The following is a 21,765-nucleotide window of genomic DNA, read 5'->3' on the forward strand; positions in this document are numbered from 1 at the left end:
TAGATTTTCATGATCAAATGAGTATAATTAAATGTCATATTATAGAAAAAAATAGTTCTTTCCTTACTCACCAGTGTATTTAAAATGATTACAGCAGCATGCACGAATAGAAGGATCAACAGAGGAAATGGTTAAAAATATTACAAGTGAAACTAGTTTGAAGATAAGAACAAAATGGTTTAGTAAAAGTAGGTTTAAATATTAAATAACTCTTATTTTATAGTCTTGTAATAGCCACTTGTATCATTGTTTCTCCAGTATTAATAATAATTAATAATACAGAGACTGCGGTGAGTTGGCACCCTGCCCAGGATTGGTTCCTGCCTTGTGCCCTGTGTTGGCTGGGATTGGCTCCAGCAGACCCCCGTGACCCTGTGTTCGGATTCAGCGGGTTGGAAAATGGATGGATGGATAATACAGAAAACAAAACCAGATTTGACTTATAACCTCTCATGAGTTATTTCTTAATTGTTTTCTGCAAAGGTATGGTGAAATAACTGGTCTATGCTAGTAACATTAATTGCAATGAAACATATTGTACAGAAGGGGCGGCACGATGGTGCAGTGGTAGCGCTGCTGCCTCACAGTAAGGAGTCCTGGGTTTGCTTCCTTGGTCCTCCCTGCGTGGAGTTTGCATGTTCTCCCTGTGTGTGCGTATGTTTCCACCGGGTGCTCCGGTTTCCTCCCACCAACCAAAGACATGCAGGTTAGGTGCATTGGCGATCCTAAATTGTGTGCTTGGTGTGTGTGTGTGCCCTGCGGTGGGCTGGCACCCTGCCTGGGATTTGTTCCTGCCTTGCACCCTGTGTTGGCTGGGATTGGCTCCAGCCGACCCCTGTGACCATGTGTTAGGATATATTAGGTTGGATAATGACTGACTGACTTATTGTCCAGAATGTGTAGTCCATTGTTCTATGTTTGCTGTAAATATTTGTTATTATAAATATCAAGTATGCATTGCAAGAGTGCAGCAAACTCATCACAGAGAAATCCTGACTACTTTATGAAAGTGTGGAGCCAGGGACCCAGGCACTTACAGTTGGGTGCATGTTTAGTTTAGTCTTTATCACAGAACCAATTGCTAACAATGGAAGTTTTAGCTAACCATTACATTACTTTTAATTACTGTTCATCGATTAGAATGTAGACTTTAGGCCTCTCCCTCCTGCTCCTCTCATAATAATAATAAAGGGGAGGACAGCAGAAATGTTGAAGTGCTATAAATATTTTGGAGCGATAATTAACAATAGGCTCGTCTTTATTCTCACTATAAATCAAATCAGTAAAAAGGAGCAGAAAAGGCTGTTCTTTCTTAGGAAATGGAAACACTCCAAAACAGACAGTATTATAATGACAGTGTTGTGTAATATTTTTATTGAGTCTTTTGGTAGATTTACTTTTATATGTTGTGTTGTTAATCCTAGCATGAAGAACAAAAAATGTCTCAACAACATTGGTATTACCATTATTCGTGTATTCTTAGCATACTTATGCACTTCAGGTCGTTTGCTGGAAATTGCCAGGTTTGAGAATTTCATATGACTATGATCAATAATAAATATTTAGTTTTTAATGGCTCCAAATGGTTATCTCTTGGAGAGATGATAAAACAAGTGAATATAACACCATGCCATATAGTTGCACATAAATACCAAAGTTTATATAGGCAGGAAAAAAAACAAGGTGACAAAAGATACCAAAAGATGGTGTCTCAATTAACAAAATACGCTCAAGAAGGAATGCATAAAAGAAATTAAAAACAAAGTATGAATAAAAGGAGTGGAGAAGGCAAAACCTGCTGCCACTGTAGATGTGAATAAGCTAAACTTTAACCCCTTTTCATCTTTTTCGGTGGCTGGTCCACTTTCCCAATACAGGAAAACTACTATCCTTTTTTGCACTTGCACTTTGCTGTAAAAGCGCTATATAAATGTAATGAATTATTACTATTATTATTATTATGTGTAGCATGTGACACAAAATGCATGAACACTTTAATCAATAATTATTTCAACTTGTTTAACCTTTTAGAAATATTCCAAACATTGGGTCTATCTGGATTTTGGGCACAGATGCTTGTATCAACCTCTCTCCTAATATCATTAACTTGTTTATTTCTTTTTACTAAGTCTCTTATTTATTTCTTTTTATTAAGTCTCTTTTGTATAATATGAAGCATTTAGTACTGAAACCAATGAAAGGTATCACTAGATCATGCCTTTTGGATTAAACTGTGTGTTTGAAGGCAGATATCAAGAGAGAAGACATAATCCTTGATTAGTCCAATTCCACAGTAGCAGAAAATGCCCATTCAATATATATCATACACTAAGCACTGCTACAAGCCTGGCTAGAATTCTTGATTTATCACTGGTCTGTCATCGTCATCCTCGACTTTAACAGGGCACCATAATCTGTCAGAGCTTACTAAACTTTCTAAAAAGGTAATGCAGAAATCTGTATTGATTCTAACACTAAACTGAAAGACCTGATAATTAAGGGGGAGTAGTGGTTGGCAGTTTAAGGAGCACATTAATCAAGGTCTGGAACAGATGAGCATTCATCCAGAGTGTAAAATATACATAATTAGTTTGTAACTGGAAAATGCAAAAAAAAAAAATGTTAACATCTACTGTAATACAAAAAAATAAAGCAATTGGCAATTAACACATAGTAGATGCATTAGAAAATGCTAACTGTGCTATGCCACATAAACTAAAAGACTTCCCCACATATACACCACAAAAAGTCGTGATAAATATTAGGATCTAGGAGGGAAAGAAAATGGATATTCACACTTATTTCATGTCAGAATTCCTTATTAAATCATTCATTAAGGAAAACCTAGAAATTTAAAGAGCACGTTGTTTATCTTATAAACACTTCCTAAGAGCATTCATCATTAAATTGTGCAGGAAAATCAGTATATTTTAATGGCATTAGGCAATGACTACACAAGATAGTAATACTCTCTAGTTTTATGTATGTACCTAGTCATATATTGGCAAGTGTTGATCAAGCATACATATACTGTATATTACCCTCTAGAGAAAGCTTAGAAGACCTTGAAAATTCATCTTGCAGACCAAATTAGTAAAGTATGACTAGCCATATCAATCTTTACTACGGACATTCTTTTCAAAACAGATTTTGTTTTCAGCAAGTAATGGCACTATTTCAGTGAGCACTGTGGACTATTAGCACTGTATTAACAATAATATTAAACATAAAATCTGGCCAGAATTATTACTGATATTATTGTATAGTTCTTTTTTCTCTATTTCATAGCTGAAGTAATGCTACATATTGCTGCACATTGCTAAGCAAAAAGCTTCTTTCATATAGCACATTAGATTTTATTTGCAGTATACTTATTTAATAGATGAATCTTAATAAAAAATATATCTCTCTTTTCCCAGTGTTTCATAGTGATGTCATGTCTTAACAGTATAAGTGATACTGAGCCTATTCTATCATCTTTTCAGTTTTTAACTAGGAAAACCTTAGCTATTATTAGTGTAAATACTATATTACTCTATAACTTGTATATTTATTTTTTAATTCTTTAATTAAATGTGTATATCAGGCACATATACTGTAGGTTTGGAAGATGCTGTCATCTACATGCTCCACAGAGCCTACTTCCACATGGCCAAAGCTGGTACCAGTTAGGATAATGTTCTTTGACTTTTCCACCATTCTTCCTCATTGACTGGGGAAAAAAGCACAAGGCTTTGAATCTTGATGCCCCCATGACCTCCTGGATCATGGACTACCTGACAAACAGACAGCCGTTTGTGATGCTGAGTAACTGTATGTTAGAAATGGAGGGGTGTAATACTGGAGCATCACAGGGAACTGTCTTCCTTTCTATTTACCCTCTACACAACAGACTTTCAGTACAATACCAGTGCTTACCATCTACAGAAATTTTCAGACGACTCATCCATCATAGGCTGCATTAATGATGGAAATGAATCAGAGTACAGGAAAGTTGTGGAAGGACTTTGTCTTGTGGTGTAAGGACAACAACCTGCAACTCAAAATAAGTAAGGTAAAAGAACTGGTGGTGGACCTCTGATGTGAAACAAAGCTTCAAAGTCAATGTCCTCAGCAGCCACTTCCTACTTTTTGCAACGACTCACAAACTCATCGAAAAGGCAGGGTTGTCTCTTCTCACACTTCAGTCGTGCAACTGGTGACAAGGGCACATCAGCAGGGGTTTGCCATGTGTTGTCAAATGGCGCAGCAGGGATAACCGGGATGTTAAGTGCTGTGCTGTTGTTTAGAGTAGTATGATTTTGAATTTGTCCATGGGATTAATAAAGTTTACCTAATCTCATCCAACGTAACAAGAAAGACACAAGTACATCAAAAAGGTTTGGGCAGCCACCCATGTATTGTGCCCTGGCTGCAAAAGGTTTATTTTGGTGAGTTGTGTTCAGGTTGAAGTCCAAAACAAAACTGATTTTGGTTGGATAAGATGGCAGTTTTAAAGGGCGTGACAGGAAGTGACGTCATCTGGACCGGAATCGGAAGTGACAGCATCCATTGCACTGGAGCCCGAAGTGACATCTTCGGGACCAGAAGTGACAGCTTCCATGGCGCAGGACCGGAAGTGACGTCATCAATGCCCCAGTCCTCTCCTTCCCCATTCCCCCCCCCCCCCCCCCCCCCCCAAAAAAAAATACCGGAAGTGACGTCATCAGTAGTGTCAGCACCTAATGGGATTTCCTGGAGATAATCTGCAGAAGATGGAGAGAGAAAGTTAGTGCAGCTCTCCACCCCCTGGTCTGGCATGGTACTACTATTATTTAGGCCCTCTAGTTGCCTCCCAATCTCACGTGTGTGACAAGGCCCCCCTTCAGCCCAGACCCATCAGGTTGATAAATAAGCATAAAACATATGGTTGTCGGTCTAGAAACCACATGGTGACCTGCGGATTCGACTCCTTGTGTAGGGCCATCCACTATAGGGGTGAATGGTCTGTAACAAGAGTGAACTCACGGCCCAAAAGGTAAAACCTCAACTGCGCAATCACTCATTTCATTACAAGGGCCTCCCTTTCCACCGCCGCATACCTGGTCTTCAGATCCAACAGCTTCTGGCTCAGGTACATAACGGGGTGCACTATCTACACTATATATGTACATGTATATTGTACTTATGCTTTCATATTGTGTATTTTTCATTGTTTTTATCATATTATTATTATTATTATTTTATCATTTTATAGGAAAATAAGTTTATGGAGGATTTGCATTGTGAGGTTTCCACAAAGGGCAGCACGGTGGCGCAATGGTAGCACTGCTGCCTCGCAGTTTGCTTCTCAGGTCCTCCCTGTGTGGAGTTTGCATGTTCTCCCCGTGTCTGTGTTGGTTTCCTCCTTGTGCTCCAGTTTCCTCCCACAGTCCAAAGACATGCAGGTTAGTTGGATTGGCGATTCTAAATTGGCCCTAGTGTGTGCTGTGCTTGGTGTGTGGGTGTGTGTGTGTCCTGCGGTGGGTTGGCACCCTGCCCGGGATTGGTTCCTGCCTTGCACCCTGTGTTGGCTGGGATTGGCTCCAGCAGACCCCAGTGACCCCCTGTGTTCGGATTCAGTGGGTTGGAAAATGGATGGATGAATGGATAGAGGTTCCCACCAAAGAGCGTCCCGAAGCGCAATCACCGTGTCTGTGGAAGACAGCTTATCTGTTGCCAGAGCAACCACAGGCTCACAGCACTGCAGCAGCTCACAGCAGAAGCAAATCTGAGCCGATTGCGGTTGCACAATAAGTGCCTGTCATTGATGGGTGATGCAAGGAACACTTTAAATGCAGGAAACATTATTACTTGGCCACAACAATGCCTAACTGCTGTATCTGTTTATAGGAGAGTGGCAGATCCCTCTACAATAAATAACTGCTGTTCCTGTTTCAAGCTGAATAAATTTGGTTTTGCTAAAGTACTGAGACTCAGCCTTGTGTTTTGGGCTGTAAAACGGTGACTCACGCATCACAGAATATTGAATCTCATTGTACCATACAATAACAATAAAGGAAGTCAATTCAATTCAATAGAAAAGACTGGGTATTTACAAATGATGACAACTGGCTTCTAAGTCGATTTAGATTTCCAAGACCCATGTTTTTGGAGCTCTTGATATCATTTTTAAGATGAAATGCATTAAAGTATGCATATTACATTATGCAGATAAATTGTTAACTTCATTTAAATAATGTACACTGTTAGTAATTAAATGTGTGGGCACAGTGGCACAGTGGTAGCGATGACCTGGCACCCCATTCTGGGATTGGTTCTGCCTCGCACTGTATGCTTGTTGGGACAGGCGCAACCCTGGATGGACAGATGGATTGAATAATTAAACATGTACTACGAAGATATTTCAATGTTCCTTAAAAGTTTTGTAGAATCGGGGTTCTAAGCTTACAGATGGTTTGACATTTATTACTGAACTTATTGTGTGGCAATTGGTTACTTGGAGAAAGAAAAGGAAGGACAGGAATTAGAAGTTGGTAAGTTTGAAAGAGACAGTACTGCTACAATGAATTATTTCATTGAGGGTCGTACTCATCCCAGAAAGCATCTTGTGGAAGCCAGAAACAATATCTGGACGGGGAGCCATCTCATCGCTACCACTGCGCCACTGTGCCCCTTGTTAAATACATGCTTTCATTCATTTCACATGAACATGATATCAAGTATATATCTTAGTATTTAAATTGTTCAGAGAGCTGTAATATCAAGAATGTAATATAAAACTACCAAGGAGCTGGTGGTGGATTTTAGGAGGCCCAGACCCCTCATAGACCCCGTGATCATCAAAGGTGACTGTGTGCAGATGGTGCAGACCTATAAATATCTGGGAGTGCAGCTGGATGATAAATTAGACTGGACTGCCAACACTGATGCGCTGTGCAAGAAAGGACAGAGCCGACTATACTTCCTTAGAAGGCTGCCGTCCTTCAACATCTGCAATAAGATGCTGCAGATGTTCTATCAGATGGTTGTGGCGAACGCCCTCTTCTACGCGGTGGTGTGCTGGGGAGGCAGTATTAAGAGGAAAGACGCCTCACATCTGGACAAACTGGTAAGGAAGGCAGGCTCTATTGTTAGCATGGAGCCAGACAGTTTAACATCTGTGGCAGAGTGAAGGGCACTCAACAGGCTCCTATCAATTATGGAGAATCCACTGCATCCACTAAATAGTGTCATCTCCAGACAGAGGAGCAGCTTCAGCAAGAGACTGCTGTCACTGTCCTGCTCCACTGACAGACTGAGGAGATCGTTCCTCCCCCAAACTATGCGACTCTTCAATTCCACCCGGGGGGGTAAACGTTAACATTTAACATTATACAAAGTTATTGTCTGTTTTTCACCTGCATTATTATCATTCTTTAATTTAATATTATTTATTGTATCAGTATGCTGCTGCTGGAGAATGTGAATTTCCCCTTGGGATTAATAAAGTATCTATCTATCTATCTATCTATCTATCTATCTATCTATCTATCTATCTATCTATCTATCTATCTATCTATCTATCTATCTATCTATATTCTGTGGCCTGTCGGCATAAGAGAAAGCCATTTTAAGAAGCACATACTGATTAACACACATAGAGAACATAAAAGAATACATACAATATGAAGCATTTAATGTGCTACTTTATGATGGGATCTGAGAAACTCTAGTATATTAAACATTGATTTTAAGATTAAGTTTATGACATTCTGCTTTAATGACAAAATAAACTACGAGATTGAAATGAACATTCTGACCTTGTTTTCACTGTGTCCCTACTTTTTTTTTCTCTGTATTGTAATACGCTTCTGTATGACACTCAGACGGTGGGCAACGACTTGCCTTTTTACAGCGACTTTGATATCTTCTATCTATAAGCGACTTCTTTTCTATTTCTGAATTTAAACTTTCGAGTTTCTTTGCACTCTGTGTCACTCGATTGACTTCCTTTTCTTGTTTATACCACTGTTAAAGCCAACAAATAGTATGTTTTTCCTTGCCTCAACTTCGCATTCTCTGAAATTCTTCTTTTCACGTGATTTTTCCATTGTGTTTTAACCAAATAATTAATGGAAAGGGCTATTTATATTGATTTGCATATTAAAATATGCAAAATTCTGGGAGGAATTGGGGTGGGGTAGCAGGCGTGTGCACAAGCGTTACTTTTCATGCTGACCAGGATTTATGTAGTGGAAGTGCGTGGAAGTTGGCTTACGTGCGATTTTGTGCATCTGAATTTTTTTGCGCAAATACACATTTTCACTTTTGTCCATACACCATGTTTCAGTGTGAATTCTACGCACAGTGTTATGCATGAGGCCCCTGCCTGGTCTTAACTGATGACCTCCTTCCTGGTCAGGTGGGTTTTCTGGATATGGAGGTGGAAAATTCAGGATGATTGGTGGAAGTGACAGCAGAGTCTATCAGATTACTCCTTCTCTACTCTAGGGCAAAAGGAAATTGGGTAAAAGCAGGTTGTTAATAAGTGAGGTGTGTGATGGCTCTGGTTTAAAAAAAAAAACAGTACAATTTAGCTCGAAGGACAGGGTGCAGGTGTGTGGTAGTTTGGTAAAGCAGGCCTGGGGCTGCTAATGGGGAAATTGGCATGTTTGTATTCATGTGCAGACATGCATGGTCTGGTCAGTTTTCATATTTAATTAAACACCTGCGCCCACCAATTTTTAAAAGGAGAGGCCAAGATGTATGGGCAAGAGGTTGGAGAATAAGAAAGCAGACTTCTGGACAAGATTGGGGGGATAAATAAGGCAGACGAGGAGAAGAGGCAGGGTGGCCAGGCCTCTATGACTAAGCGAAGGCAATGGCACTCCAAGAGGTGACCTTGCTGAGCTTCAGTATAAAAGCAAGTACTTGGATTGACTTTCCCAAAATCCAGGTAGCACAATGCAGCGTATAGGAAAATGGAGAGCTGACAAGGTGCATCTTGGCTGAAGCCAAAAGAGGCATCCGGTACGGAAAAATGGTGGATGGCGGTGGCAGTTGATGGACCATCTGTTGTGAGCTGGAATGACAAGAAAGAGAGAGAGATATCTTGCTAAGGAGTCTTACCTGATGCCTGGGAGTATTTTACTTTCTGATTTTAGTGTATTTATTGTTTTGTTTTTAATCTCCACGTGAGCATTGACTTTTATCTGGATTATTTAATGACTTATTCTCTCCTCTCTGCACTGCACTTAAATATTCTGGCTTTGTTTTAATAAACTTGTACTCTCCACTTTGGCTATTCAAAAATGGTTTCTGTTCTTCATTCACTGTTGTGCCCATCTTGGTTACAAACTATTAGGGGGTCATGTGGACAGTTTTATGCTGAAGAGATACGAAAAAAAGAACACCTGTGCTAATCATGTAGGTTATGTCAAAAGTATGTCAAGAACATCCAGAACACAATCTCATTCATATAAAATGTATTGTATAAGTGTTAAGGTTTTTTTCTGAGCTTTTCATCCTTTTTTAACATTCACCTTTTTTTTAGCATTGCTTTCTGACTCTGTCTATGATACTACAAGAGACAGTACGCTTGCTTCATTCATTCATAAATTAATCTTATAGATAGGCAAAGTGAATTAATTCACTTACATGTGCATCCCAGTTTAGCATTATGAATTAATAACCATCTGTACTTTTTTTGAAATAATCAAAATGCTCTTTTGTCCAATATTCCAGATGATTGCTTTCCACAGATGTAATGTCTGTGTTGTGGCTTTCAGAATACCACACTATGATGAAGGTAGAGAGGAAGTGATAAAGCTGGGGTTTGTGGTAAAACAGCAGCTTGGTTCTGCTTCTTCTACCCTCTTTAGTTTTTTTCAACCATGAAAATGTGTTTCCATGTGCAGTAGCACAAAGTAAACTGCTACAAACATACTGGATAGTTCTATACAAAAAACAGTTAATTCCTCCCATATATTAAATTGGCCTAACTGAACTTCTCAGGATTCCAGTCTGAATTCTGCCTGTGAATTAAAGGGGTGCTTAAAGGTTAGGTTTTTTTTTTCCTTATTTTTCCTCCATGGATTTTAGAAGTAGAAGAGCTACTTGTCCGTTTCAGGAGATGAACGTCTGAGATGGAACTCCATTAGCAGCAGTGTTATTTTACCTGTTTTTTACTATCATCTTGAGGTGTCCTGTATTTACTGAACCTGAAGGGCTTTAATTGAAGTAAATTCCCATAGATAGAAGCATGAGTAGCAGAAAAAAAGGATCTGAAAGAAATGAAAAAGACAGCTAAAGTTTCATCTACGTTTAAACAGGCCTCAAGTTCAAGTTCAAGGTACAGCCTGCCAGGGATGACCTGAAACAAACAGGCGAAAGAATAGATCTCCAGGGACTTAACCCTGCAGCATCGGCTCCAGCTGAGGGCAAAAGTGTGAATGAAACTGCAAGTGAGTCAGGCCAGGAGAACTCATAGATTTCAGAAGGTTTTTTTTTTTAAATTCAGTGCAACGAACTTGCCTATCCCTTTCTGAGTTGATGGCGTTTTTCTCCATTCTTTTCACAAGAACATTGATGAGCACAGTTGGTGCTGTGGTTGATGCCTGGTCAGAACTATTTGTTGTACCGGAAATCAAAGAAATGATGCCCCATGACCACTATCAGAGTATCATGTGGCAGATTTGGAGACAAAGTACATGTTCAATGCCACTCCTTATTTAGGAAAGAATCCCAGTTGTCTTACAGGAGTAAGACTTTCCAAAACTGTGGTCATAAAGGTTATGGAGCCGTTTCTGGACAAAGGCAGAATCATAAAAACAGACAACTTTTTCACATCACTTTTGCTGGCTAATAGACTGCTGCACCTCCACAAACCTCATGCTTGACACCATAAATAAAGTGGGACGTCCACATGCAGCTAAAGTCATTTTAGTACACAACCAATTCTCCACGCTAGTGTTTAGATCTAGCAGTGCCATGCTGACGGTGTATGCAGCCAAAAAGAGGTTTCTCAGTACCATGCACTATAATGTGGAGACTGGGCAAGATCGGGAAAAAAAAACAATGTTCAAATGACATAGCGTTTTCATGCAGGGATGTGTTTGTGCATGAGCAAAAGAGGCAGAGACAGATTTAATGTCATTCAAGTGGTTACTGGAATATAAAATAAACACTTTTGGAAAGGTATAATGAAACAATTGTGCTTTCATTCAAGAATAAAACTGAATAACAAAAAATTCAAGTGAAAACAAGATACCAAGAAGGAATGATTCACCAGCGTTTGCGTGTCTGCTTATATCAGTTAGTAAAAATGTACACCAGGTTTTACAGACTCAAATCAAATGTATGTTTTTATTATATAATAGTAATAATAATAGCAGCTCACTACTTAAAATGGGAAGAACTCAGGTTCAAACCCCTAACCTCTTGATTATGAGACAGCCAAGGTACACATGTTTATCTGATATTTGGACTAATTATACATTTCACATCATTATTAGTGTAACATGGAAAAAGTTGTTATACCTTTTGTGAAAGTGTTTATTTGATACTCGGACTTCAGTCTTCACACATTATATGCTTCATGTCACCATTTTTCCATTTATTACTATAACATGAAAAAAGTTTCTGTTTTAATTAAGTGTTCAGCATTTCTTGCCTCGTATTTCCTGTCATCCTACATTAACACAGATCGTTGTAGACACAGAACACACATGAAATGCATGTATTCCAAATAACGATATATTATTTACCCTATACAATTCCAGGCACCTCACACACAGATAAAGAGCATTTAGCTGGGAGAACTTCAGCTGCATCGGTGGGGGATGGGATAACAGGCTGCTTGCTGCCAGTACTGATCGACACATTTGCAAAACAAAGACAATGATGAGGAGGTGCAAAGGAATTTAAGGTGGCCCGGGATTATAACTTTTTTCATAGACTTCAGGGATTCAAGTGTTAATATCTTTGCAAAGCAATGACAAACAAAAGAAGCTATGTAAAAGTTTTGTTGCTAAACTAAAGACTTTAAATGCATTTCTTGGAGAGATGATGCACTGGACTAGGGAAACATGTCAAAATAAATTTCTCCAAGCTGCCTTCCGATTTTGCAAACCAAAGGTTATTAGATCAGTTTAAGGGGTACACATTTATCAATGATGTCAGTCCTGCTGACAGTGTCTCTCAAGTTTCAGTAAAAACTAAAAGTCAAGCAAGATCAGAAGCTACCTCAGTTAGTGTCCTCAGGACTCAAGAGGCAGCGCACACGGTGCCTGAAAAAAGGCAGCAGGCTTTAGATGTGGAGGAGGCATATTTGAGAGCCAAAGAAGCACAGCTAAAGGCTAAAAGAGATCAGCTGGCACTAGAGGCTACAATCGCAGAATCCAATGAAAAATTGAGAGTTCTTAAAGGACACAGTCACAGTCCAAGTAAACCAAACCCTTATAGTGTCCTTGAAAAACGAAATGAGAATAATGAAGAGCCATATGATGCAAGTATTTGTAGCTGTTTGTATAGAAAATGAAAGTAAATGTGAACCTCGTCAAGAACATTATGAATAGCAAAATAATGCACAAGTACATTATGTACCCCATAGAAAGGTCCTAGTATTTGTAAACTTTGTCAGGGCATTTGACCATGCTGTTGATGAGGTGGTGGAGAACCTCCAAGATGTTGAAGGCTATACATACCTACCACCGGTGGAAGGCTACAGGAAGTCCAGGAAGACGATCAAGACCTTTTATGGAAAGCAGCTACAGATAGCCAATGCATAAATGAAGAAAGCCAAGAAGGGGCTGCAAATAAAACCGGATGATAGTGCAGGTCTGAGGGAATACACAATCTTTCTTTGTATCTGTATGAGCGTTATATTCAGCGTGAAGAACAGAAATGAGTTTGACAAATATTCATATTATAACCTCAAAGCTTCCCCAAGAACTGCAAGGGAGTTGGCAATGTACAGCTTGGGAGATAGACAGTAAAGAAAACAGGGGCCCACATCTTGTTGACCTACAGTAGATATCTTTCTGGAACAACAGGCTACAATAGCCTTGCATCCTGTGTACGGCAATGTCTATCAAGGTCATACTTTCAAGAAAAAAAGTGAAAAGACTGATCAAAGGAAGTTTCCCCTGACATTGCAGAACAACATGCTATTGGCCTCAAGAGAAAACATAAAAAGAGCTCGACATTCCATGAGGATTACAAAATTTTCTTGAAAGACATTTTAGACAAGGGATATGCTATTAAGATACCCACTGAACAGTTGTCATTCAAAGAAGAAAAAGTGTGGTACCTCCCACATGATGGACTACATCATCCAAAGAAAAATAAAATTAAGAGCGGCTTTTGACTGTACAGCAATATACCAAGGGTTCTCACAAAATGAAAAATTGCTGAAAGAACCCAACTTAACTAACACTGTCACTGGAGTTCTTACAAGGTTCAGAGAGCAGCCAATTGCACTAACAGCAGATAACAAATCAATGTAAAAGTTCCAGATGAAGATACTGATCATCTTTGTTTCCTGTGGTGGCTTGAAGGTAATCTAAATAATGGACTAGAGGAATACAAAATGACAGTACAACTTTTTGGTGCTCTTCACCCAGTTGTGTTTCTTACGCTTTATATATGTGTATATATATGTGTGTGTGCGTGTGTGGGTGTGCGTGTCTGTGTGTGTGCGTGTGCGTGTGTGTAATGGGAGAAAATGACTTGTCTATCTTAAAATAGTTTTTCATTCTGAAGCTTTCGACAACCTACCAGGTGTCACCATCAAAGGAAAATAATTAGACATACAGGAGTCAAAGGCAATACATAGCAGGTGAAGGGATGGGGGGGTGTAGGGGGAGGTTGTACAAGTTCCACTGGACACACGTTTAACTGGAACACTTTCTAATAAAAATGCCATTAACAGACACTTGGACTTGAACTATGTGCGAAAGTTTCTACTCCTTAGCAGGATGTAATGTCATTTTAAAAAACACATAATGCACTGGCATGATAGAAGAAAAAATAAATTTAAAATAATGGTAGAAAGTAGTGAGCTTTTCTTGTTTTGAAACCTTTTTAAATCTCCTTAATGTCTCATGTCCAAGATGTCAGAATTAGAAATAACCAGTTGATTATTGATATTATCTATTGCAGAAGAAAAGAAGTAACAGTCTCAAAAAATATGTAAATGCAGTATGAAAGCACTTCAACAGAAGAAAATGAATGCCTGCATTTAAACATTAACAATTAAAAAGTATATTAGATGCATTTGTATCCTGTTAATGACATTTTACTAATCTTCTCCCATGCAAAAAATACCCAAGCTTCAATAATCCTGTCCAAGTCCATGTATTATAATTTTCATGCAATTATACTGAAAGCACCATAGGAAAGGTAGAATTCTGAGTTGCCAGCTAACACAACATGTGTTGGTTGAGGGAGCAAAATCTGAAATACTCAGACAAAAACTGTAGGTACTTACTAACTCAGGTAATCTCATAAAATGATCATTCTGAGATTCAAAAGACCCAGTCCTCTATAGCTATAAGGCAATGGTGCTAAACACTGCCCTTATATGATGCTGGAGAAAGAAATAATAATTCAGAATTGTTTAAAAATCAGTGTTTAGTTAGGACCTCCTTCATTTTTTTGCTAAATATAACATTTTTTGCTAATTATACTTTTGGAATATTAGCACTTTGCTTAATGTTAGTTTTTGCCTGGTCTTTAGCTTATCCTGTTTTTTAAGGGATACCATACTCTGGTTGCTTTACTTCATTTTGATGAATTAAATGTATTCTCACATGTTATACATTTTAATATTTTACAATCTCCAATATTGTAAATTCTTCAGAACTGAGAGAATATTAATAGTTTTCTTTTCCTGCATACTGTAGAAATGCCAGAAAAACTTAAATTATTTCGCAAAATACAATAAATTGTGCCTGGACCATTTCTGCTTTGCAACACACTACATCTGTAGGTAAGGATCTGCTGCTCTATAGCTCAAGGTGTAATGTTACTTCATCCACTCTATGATAAGGTATGCTTTAAGCACAATATGCTATCACAAATATAGGTAATGGTATTAGTCTTGAAAAAATATAATTTTGTTTTTTACTCTAATACTACAAAAGTATACATTTTATTCATTTTAGGTGTGTTGCCCTCTTTTATTGGAAATAAACTGCATTAAAACTATACTGTAATCAAAAATATGGGTGTTACTGATTATTGGTTAAAACTTTATTCATTTGAAACAACTATTATATCCACATTACATTCAATCCATATACAAATTTGTAACAAACATGTAGAATTTGAAAGTTCAGATACTTTCCATTAATTCAAATATAATCAATCAAAATTAACATCTGAATTCCATAGCCAAGAACAGGCAGATGCAGCCACTGATTTCTGTGTAAATTTAAAAGCATAAAAAAGATACCAGTTTTTTTTAGAAATAGAAAATGTTTCCTGTTTCTGTAGCAATAAAAAGGACATTTTAAAGAAAGCATAAAATACTAGTTACCCTCTACCTATTTTTTAAGACTTATGGAATTCAGTTGCAGGTACAGTGAACATTAATAAAACAATTACAAGAAACATGAGTTACATTATGAGAGTTATATATATATATATATATATATATATATATATATATATATATATATATATATATATATATATATATATATATATATACACTGTAATTAAATTTTCATCAGAGCTGCCGCTGATTAATCTTCTTAGGTGTAAGCCTGTGAATTAAGTCTTTGCAACTTTCTTAAGTTGCCTGCTTTGGAGTCTCTAGTGGGTTGCTAAGCTCAGAAACAGTATGATTGCATTTTTATGGTCTTCAGATATTTAATAGCTTCTTCCTGTCATTTTCTGAATGAGTGAATAAGGCTTAGCCCTCTGGGATGTGGCACTACTTTGCAAAGTGCGGAAAATGGCTAATATCTGTGTATTTGACTGATCGCCTAACTCTTAATTGTTCTCTTAATTAGCTACAGTACCAGTGGCAGCTAGGGAGAGATTGTGGTATTGGTAAACAGCTCCACCTTGGAGCATTATTTGACACCTTTTAGATTCAAGACAATAAGCTTTGCGCACATGTGCATTTCTGCTAAGACAAAGACATGTCAAATTTGCAGCCCCTGTGTGTATTCACAGTGTATGATGTACTGTATCACTTAAACTTGCTTGCATGACCATCATTACATTTGGTTAGAAATCTGAGAAAAACTACATAACACATTCACTTTAAATATGCAATTGCTTAGTCAAATATTTGTCCATTTACTTTTAAAAGTAAGACTCAAAAACAATGTTCTTCTCCCTCCTTCATCCTTTGTGTATGCTCATTTATATTATTAAGTTAAATTATTAATAGCTAGGCAGAAGTCTTTGTCTTCACTTCACTTTTTCTCAATTCAATCCCTGATCCCTTTCATTGCCTTAACTGCAGCACTCTCCTTCGATAGGAAATCAGTACAGCCTGAGCATGTTCATTATCATTCAGTCATACCCTTTGTTATTTTTTCCATGTCAAGGGTTTCTGTCAAATTAGGTTTCTTGCAATAAATCATCTTTTTTAGGGATAGATGATCTACAAAAGTTTTGTTATTCAATAAACTGTAGATGAGGAAAAAAAATCACCTGCAGTGTGCTGTTAGAGTTGTACATAGTGTGTAGTAATGTTTCTAAGAACATGACCATAGGTGCTCTCTATAGGCAGAATTGTATCAATTACCGACACCCCATACTAAAGTGATACTAGGGTCCTCCCTGCGTGGAGTTCCCCGTGTCTGCGTGGGTTTCCTCTGGGTACTCCGGTTTCCTCCCACAGTCCAAAGACATGCAGGTTAGGTGCACTGGTGATCCTAAATTGTCCCTAGTTTGTGCTTGGTGTGTGGGTGTGTGTGTGTGTGTACCCTGTGGTGGGCTGGCGCCCTACCCGGGGTTTGTTTCTTGCCTTGCGCCCTGTGTTGACTTGGATTGGCTCCAGCAGACCCCCGTGACCCTGTAGTTAGGATATAGCGGGTTCTATAATTGATGGATGTTTCTACATGCTACTATGTTCAGAATGTAGCTAAAAGTGACTCAATGAAAAGTTAAAGACTAAACTTGGAAAAATGATAAAATAAAAAATAGTAAATTGTTTTTACTTTCTTTGAAGACATTTTCATAGTGTTTTAAACTGGAAAACCAAAAGACAGTATATAAATTAAGAGCAACAGGAATGGGACTGGACAGGACAGCAACTTGTAAGCAGTTTATCAATATATTCATTTTGACTATATTGAAAAATTCACAATTGTGCATGATTTAAAAGTGTTTGAATGTGCAGTGTGAACTTGCTCTCATCTGTGACTTGAACAGGGTGCCAATGGTGGAGCTATCAATTGTGGTATTCTTTGGCGGATGCCCATCGAGCTGCATGGTGATGGGCTGTGAGCACATTTCCCACTAGGGGATATCAGGCCCTTATGCCATCCTCATGGAGTCAGTTTCTGACAGTTTGGTCAAAAACATGCACACCACTAGCCATCTGGAGGTCATTTTGTAGGGCTCTAGCAATGCTTCTCCTGTTCCTCTTCGCACAAAATAGCAAATACCAGTCCTGCTCCTGGGTTGATGCCATTCTATGGCTTATCCAGCTTTCCCCATGTAATGGATGTGATATCCTGAAGGAGCTGAACTACCAGTGCAGTCTGAATTGGCTGTAGGTGTCATTTCATGCTACCACAAGTGACAAGGACACTAACAAAATGCAAAATTAGAGAACAATCTGTCAGGAAGGATAAGGAAAGAGCAATTGTCTGTGGTCACCACCTGCAAAACCATTCCCTTTTTAGGGGCTGTCTTGATGTTGCCTCTTCAGTACACCTGTGTGATTTTCATTTGCACCAAAGCAGGTGAAGATGAATTACAAATCACTTATGCTCCTAACTGTACAGATTGATATCTCTGAAATTTAATTGACTTGGTGTTAGGCTGTGATGATTAAGTGTTCCCTTAATTTTTTGAGCAGTGTATAATAGGATGATAAGCAATTATAAATAATTTGTTACTAAACATGAGGGGCCTCATGTATAAACAGCACGTATACACAAAAATGTTTCATTCACCTGTTTCCACGCTCACATCGTGATGTATAAAAACTAAACTTGGGTGTAAAACCACTCACATTCTCACTGCAGCCTCCCTCCTCGCATTCGCACTTTTCTGCTCAGCACCCAGCGTCTAAGCAGAGTTACTGTTTCTGTGTGGTCTCTCCTTTTTTCAGATTTACATCAGTTTACAAATTGAATTCACTTGATTGTAATCATTCTGTAACAATATAATAGTACAAGGAATGAACAAACTATTCCAAATATATCTGCTTTAGCATTGTTACTCGCAGTGCACCATTTAGAGTATTTTAACCCATTGTATGTGTTTGTGCTATCATAGCTACACAACAGCTGATCAGAAAGCTCTATGGTGGATTGTGTCAAGAAGACTATTGGGATACATCTTCCAGCCCTGGAGGACATTTATAGCACATGCTGTCTAAGGAAAGCCACCAGCATCTGCACGAATGCCACAGTCTATTTGAACTTCTCCAATCCAGCAAACGCTTCAGAGCCTTTCCTGCACAGACCTTGAGGTTCAGAAACAGCTTCATTACAAGAGATATAAACTCACTCAATCTGTCCATCTAGTGCTCCTAGTAGAACTGCTTGTACTTATAATTACAATTACTTCACTGTAAACTTGCACTAAAACTGTAACATTGCACAACCTGAGCCACTTTATGAACCATTTGCACTATCTGCACTGTATATGTGTTTATTGTACTTATGCTTTCATATTGCATATTTTTCATTTCTTATTGTAGTATTATTATTATTGTCATTTTGACATTTTATAGGAAAATAAGTTTATGGAGCATTTGCATATTGAATCTCATTGTACCATACAATGGCAATAAGGGAATTCAATATAAGAGAGCATGTATTTACAGATGATGATGATTGGCTTCTAAGTTGACTTAGATTTCCAAGAGCTATCCTATTGGAGCTGTGTGCTGTTAGAATACTAGGATGTATAATTGATATTATTTTTATAATGAAATCCATTAAAGTATGCATATTACATTTTACAGATAAATCGTTAACTTAATTTAAATAATGTATACTGTTAATTAAACAGGCAAGGGTACAGTGGCACAGCAGTAGCAATGAGCTGGCACTCCATCCAGGAATTGTTCCTGCCTTGCACTTGATGCTTGCCGGGACTGGCATGACCCCTGATGGATGGAATAATTAAACATGTATAACGAGAATTTGTAATTGTTCCATAAACGTTTTGGAAAATCAGCATTCTAAAATTACAGCTGGTTTTACGTTTATTACAGAGCTCATTGTGTGGTGATTGGTTACATGGAGAAAGAAAACAGAAGGACAGGAATCGGGGGTTGGTCTGTTTGACAGAGACAATACTGCTGCATTTAATTATTCTATTCCATGGTTGTGCATGTCATAGCAAGTATTTTGCAGGAGGCAGGAACAATTCCTGGACTGGGTGACAGCTCATTGCTACTACTATACCACTGTGCCCCCACATTGTTTAATGTAAGCTTTAATGCATTTCATCATGAAAATTATATCAAGTATATATCTTACTATTCTAAAATATTCAGAGAGCTGTAATATCATGAATATAATGTACTCTGTGTGGCGATCACTGGCTGTGCACTCCTGTCTGCGATAGAGAAAGCCTGTTTAAGAAGCATGTAGTAATTCACATATATAGAACACATACAGTAGAATATGAAGCATTTAACGTGCTATTTTAGTTATGATGGGATTTGAGAAACTCTAGTAAATTACATTTTTTAATGATGTTTAAAACGTTCTACTTTAATGACAAAATAAGCTACGAGATTAAAGTGGAAATTTTGAGATTAAAGTTGACATTTTAACTTTTTTTATTTCTTCACTGTGTGCCTATTTTTTTTTCTTTTCTCTGTGCCCTAATACACTTCTGTATGACACTGAAATGATGGGCTACAACTCGCATTTTCACGCCAACTGTGATATCTGACGAGTTCTTTTTTTATTTCAGGGCACTGTGCTACTTTCTGAACTTGAACTTTTTAGTGTCATTCCATTAAGTTCCTTCTGCTACTCATACCACTGCCTAAGCTACCAAAAAGTAAATTTTTCCTTGCCTCCACTTCACTGAGTGAGACCTCCACTTCACATTTGGTGAAATTCTCCTTTTTTACACGTGGTTTTGCCATGTAAAACAAAAGACTCAACTGAAAGGGCTATTTGTATTGATTTACATATTCAAATATGCAAAATTCTGGGAGGAGTCGGGGTGGGGCAGCAGGCATATGCACGTGTGTTACATTTCATGCTGACTGGGATTTATGGAACTGAAGTGCATGAAAATAGACTTACGCATGGTTTTGTGCATCTGAATTTTTTCATGCACACGCACACTTTTGTCCGTACGCCAGGTTTTAGTGTGAATTCTAAGCACGGAGTTATACATGAGGCCCCAGCTCACCATAAATGTGGAGCCCAATGTAAATGATTTGTGACTGAATGTCAGTAACATTCAATACCTTCTGCAAGGCGAAAGTTTAAGAGTGGTTTGCCACAGGTTAAGAATGGCTGCACTAAGTTGAAGCTTATTGATTTTGTTTTCTTATTTGCTGTCACTACTGTTTGTGCAGAAAGGGGATGCCTAGCAAGCCCGCATGAAAGTGAAGCATTAAATAGTTTTATTAATACTATTATTTAGCAGTTTCGTGATTTTGTTTTTGTGACATTACTGACAAATCCAGATACGCAGAGGTAGCCATCAAGATGTTTGTGAAGTGGAAGTCCAGTGTTTCATGTTTAGAATCGTTGGTGTCCCCCACCCCATAACTTGGTTCCCCTTGGCACTCACCTGGTTATCCATATGGTTAACCCAGCCCTGACAATGAACTGATAAAGGCATACTTGCATTCAAGAAACACCTGTCTTTGAGCCCCTTGACAATGGTTTTTAACATAAAAGCCCACAAATTTAAAACTTCAAATGTAATAAAATGAAATGACTTGATGCAATGAAAAACAAAAATCACCCAGGCTCCACACCCCTTTAAAACTAGCATTCACAACAGAAAGGGCGTGACGATGCAGGTTCGCTCCACACTCCCCTTTCAGCTTCTGGGAGCCCTTGAACCCTTCACCATCTGTAATGTTACCGATGAGCTTGGCAGTGAGGCATAACAAATGGAACAAGGGGATGGTGTACAAAAGTGCCAAGTGCTTTTATTAAAAACAGCAAACAAACAAGCAAAAACAAAGTATTCAAAATAAAGTGCAGTGTCTTCCAAAATCTTTAAATAAATGATCCATAAAATCGGTGCAGAGTGGAGGTTAAAAATCCAATAAATAGAAAAATAATCCCTTAAAATGAGGTTAAAACAATGCTGGAAGCAGTCCCTTTAAAATTCAAAGCCCAATGTCATTTATCTGGCAGTCCCCTGCTTCTCCCATACGGGCTTCTCAACAGGGGAGTCGCCCTTCCTGCAGCTGACCTTACTACTGTCTGGTTGCCTTCCGTTCCCTGGCTCCGTACGGCTACCTTACCGGACCGAGACTTGGGTTCCTCAATGGCCAGGTCACTCACGCTGAGGCACACCTTCCCAAGACTCCACGACTCCCATTGCCTTCCGCGGGGAGTCATCCACACTACCGGTCACTCCAGCTCCTAGAAATCATTCAGCTGGAGCGACCACTCCAACTGC

The sequence above is a fragment of the Erpetoichthys calabaricus genome, chromosome 15, assembly GCF_900747795.2.
Source record: "Erpetoichthys calabaricus chromosome 15, fErpCal1.3, whole genome shotgun sequence".
NCBI lineage: Eukaryota > Metazoa > Chordata > Cladistia > Polypteriformes > Polypteridae > Erpetoichthys > Erpetoichthys calabaricus.